Consider the following 4,277-nt stretch of genomic DNA (forward strand, 5'->3'; position numbering starts at 1 on the left):
AACATACCTTGACGGCGTTGCCTACGGAAACCCAGGGATGAAATAGAAGGCTGCAACAGCTGAAACCACGAATTAAACGCAGCCTTCTGTCCTGCGCCTTCTCACAGCACAGCGAACGCTCAAATATACGCCTTACACCCTCGTAACGATCCTGGGAGTTTTATTTTCTTGTGACTAAGTGTGGGGATAAGACTGCTTGAAGCAAGGCGGGAGGGGGAACGTCTTGAGGCTGGTGCAGTGGCGCGCTGCATCCATGGTGCGGCAGACCGCACATGCGGCAAAGTCCGGCGTGGGAGTCGAGATCAAGGCACGATTAATTCAGTGCGGGAGAGTCAATATAGCCACGCGAACACTGCACAAACTATACCGCTGCGACAGAATGGCTGGGCGGTGGCGATGTAGGCAGAGCAGGCTAATCCATGGGCACTCGCAGAAAGAGTGTGATGGGTCTCCGAAGGTTCTTCCCGTCTATGACCGTTGTAGAGGGCCACGCTTCCACCACCAACGCGCTGCAGTCGTCGGAGGCGCTGAGGAATACAGGGTGCGTGTGAGGAGTCGCCTATTAATTGCCACGAACTCCGCCACCGAGAACGCCACCTCGAACAGCGGCATAGGGCCGTGAAGCTGCGCAAAGGTCTTGCGATGCGCCGCCGCTGCATCAGTTCCAAAAGGAATGGTATGGGCACGCCGAGGTCCGCGGGAAAATTCCGTGAATCGTTGGCGTAGTGATGAGAGCAAGAACTGCCGCGCGCTGGGGCTTGTGCTCGAACGGCTGGGGCAGCGCGAATAAGGGTACGCAAGATGGCTTCCGTCCGGCGAGGAAGCCGGGTGAGCGACAGGAGGCCATTTTACTGCAGTTCTGCTAGACAGCGGCGCAGCTAGGAGTACCGACAGCCGGAGATGCCTGGAGGGGCCACCACACAATATTGAAGTTGGACGGCAGCAGGGAAAACGCTAGAAGACGGGAAAGCTGGTGACCGCCGCTTCCGGCGGCGCGATGAAAATGCAGACCGCCGTAGCCTGCCTGCAGCATGGAGCCGACGGCCAACGTGTGAGAAACGCATGCGCCGAGAGAGATGCGGGGTTAACCGCTTCCTTCGCCTGTTCGAATAAAACTGCTGTTTCATCTCCCAAAACGACGAGTGCAAGAGCAAAACCTTCTCTCCTCGCTTGTGGCGCGAAGGAGAGAGAAAAGAGAGCGCGAGCAGTCGATTTTTATTTCTTGTTGAAAATCACTGGTCCCGTAAACGTTATGCCCAGTTACATTTCTGGGACCAAAATGCATTAACTCGCTTTTGTTGCTGCTTAACACTCCAGAAAAAACGTTTCTAGACCTTTAGTGGGAGCACTGGCTTTTTGCTTGTGTTTCTATGTCGTGCCTCTATGGTCTGGAAACGTTTGATAAACGTTGTACTGGGACTGGGACATTCCATCCTTTTTTGGAGTTTGTGAGGAGGTTTTGTGTTTGTTGGGTTATTATCAGGCTGTTAGAGTAATAAATTTTAGGAAAGTGCACAGGCGAAAAATGCGAATTCGCATGAAAAGATCTGGAATATTAAGTGTTCTTTTATTTGGGAAACACGGGCATGAGGTGACTAATTAGACATTATAATTCTTACAGAGTGATTTTGAACCATTTGAAGTTCAGCAATGAAAGAGATAGTGTATGGATTCCATACTGAGGCACGGTACTCAAGCTTCGAGCGCACTAAATATTTATAAAGCAGTAGTTTTATACCCATGCTACACGAAGTTTTTCAGCGGCATTCGGTTCAGATGACATTCGAGTCGACGGAGCTCCGCAGAGACATTCCAGATTTTGGAATGCCTTCGAAACGCGAAGACAGCCCGAACCAACCAATAGCCGTCGCCGTTGCCGTCGCTTCGCCCCGCCGACCGGAGTGCGACTGCTTTCGGCTCGGTGGCTGTTCATTTCGATACCCGCTGCTCGCTTTTTTCTGCTGTTTGTTCCGCAAATAGCTCGTGTTCTGTCTAGGAGAGTGCTTGAAGATAATACAAAAATGAACATTTACCGCGTCAGCATGAAATTTCCTCAGGAGTGCGCCGATGAGGACGACTGCACGCATACTGTTGTTTACATCGCTGCGTACGAACAGATAGTGCTCGTTTTCATGACGTAAAATGCAATCTGTGCTTTAGTTCTATTAAACAACCTGTTTTCTTTTTTACCGGTTGTACCCGTGCTTGTTTACGCAGTGCGACAATGTGTGGGAAGCGATGATGCGATCGCATGCCTGAGAAACATTTGACAGTCGGGTTGTTGACATCGCGCAGGATCGGCGCTTCTCGCTTTTTGTCCCGGCTTCCTCCGACGTGACCATTACTTTATTTTAAACTACTTTATCCAGAAGTATGTTTGGCGACCATTCGCTTTAACTGAAACGGCCTAACTTGTTATCCACAAGCTACCGACGGCGACGACTGCTGCTGGCCGTAAAGCATGGCTCGGCAGTCTGGGTCACACCGGCGTTTCTCGTTCATCATATGCGTGCCCTGCGATGTAAGCAATAGTTGTCTTCAGGTCACTGTTGCCAAAACTACACTCGGTGACCATTTGCATTCGCTAAAGCTTGTGATTTGCTATTCACAACCGCCGCAATCACAGATCCAACCCTGCTGACTCGCTAGGCCTAGTCTTCGCGGAAGGGAAGGGAGTCATCGTCGACTAAAACTAATTTGGCAAGCACTTATCGCTGGTGAGTGTTTAGGTGGGCACATGTGAAATATAGCCGTTCGTTTCGCTCATTTAGAAGCGCGAACATATTCACACCGCCGCCTCATCACCGTGCTTCGCTCAGCCGCCGACAAGGCTGACCGTCCGCCGATCGGATTCGCCGGTGTTGTTGGCCTGAAAAACTTGTCCCACTACAATCATATCATAGTAAACTAGACATTTCACTATAATCACATGCTGCTGTTGAGCGTGATATATATATATAGAGTTGTTGTCGGACTAGTGTGACCGCCGCTGTCGTCGTCGTTGTGCACTGAAAACGAGCTGAGGCTTTCGAATGCGTTTGGAAAGTGTCGTGTAGCACCGCACGCGTCCGTCGAGTCCGAATGTCATTCCAATTCTCGAATGTCATTCAATTCAGATGTCATTCGAACGTTCCCGTGTAGCACAGGTATTAGAGGGAGAGGGGCCAGTGAAAAGTTGCGATGAATGAAACCGAGCATGCGGTTAGTGTCATTAGTGATATATTCAACCTACACCTTCCAGGACAGATCATCTCTTATTTCAACAACACGATACGTATACTTCTTAACTTCTTAACTGTGGCACAATCTGCCGCAGCGGCCACACCTGATTGTTCGAAAGGCCTGATTGTTCGGAAGCGGATATCGGGTCGGTTGCAAATGTGAGCCACGGTAGGATGTCACTGCGTTGTGGTTGCCGCAGCGAAACGCCCACCGGCGCTATTGCTGTTTGCCGGCAAATAGAACGTGAGCAATGCGACAGTAGAAAATCAGCCAAAAGTTTATTTGCTCATTAGATTTGCGCCTGATGATGATGAAGATTATGGCATGAATGGTTTGGTTTGGTTTCGTTTGGTTTATGGAGTTTAACGTCCCAAAGCAACTAAGGCTATGAGAGACGCCGTAGTAGAGGGCTCCGGAAATTTCGACCACCTGGGGTTCTTTAACGTGCACTGACATCGCACAGCACACGGGCCTCTAGAATTTCTCCTCCAAAGAAATTAAACCGCCGCGGCCGGGATCGAACCCGCGTCTTTCGGGTCAGCAGCCGAGCACCATAACCACTGAGCCACCACGGCGGCTATATGGCATGAATGGGTAATATCACAGCTGCTTCATTTACCCGATGGACTTCAAAAATACTAACAATAGTTCAGATGCTCTTTTCTGCACCGTAAGGGCCCCCTGTACATCAGTTCGCAGACACGGACACTGTCGCCCGAAACACACAAGGCCTCCCTTTAACGAACTCGTGCCCCGGTGGCCTCGAGGTATCGCGTCTGACTCGGGATTCAATATAGACGGGTCTCGATTCACATCTCATCCCAATTTTCTTCTCAGTGCAATTGAATTAATTAAAATTCTTATATGTCATAATGCCATTTCAGTCATGGTACGACCTTATATTCACAATTCATTAGATCTTTGCATAACTTTTCAAGTCCGTCGCTCCGCGTGTGACGCCGCTACCTTTTCGACCAGACCGCATTTTCTCGCATACTGCTGGCATCGCCGGATTCTCCGCTCAATGAGAGCCTTAGCACCCTCGCGTTAAAATT

Source organism: Amblyomma mixtum, chromosome 2 (assembly GCF_055824585.1).
Source record: "Amblyomma mixtum isolate Tamu chromosome 2, ASM5582458v1, whole genome shotgun sequence".
In the NCBI taxonomy this organism is placed as follows: domain Eukaryota; kingdom Metazoa; phylum Arthropoda; class Arachnida; order Ixodida; family Ixodidae; genus Amblyomma; species Amblyomma mixtum.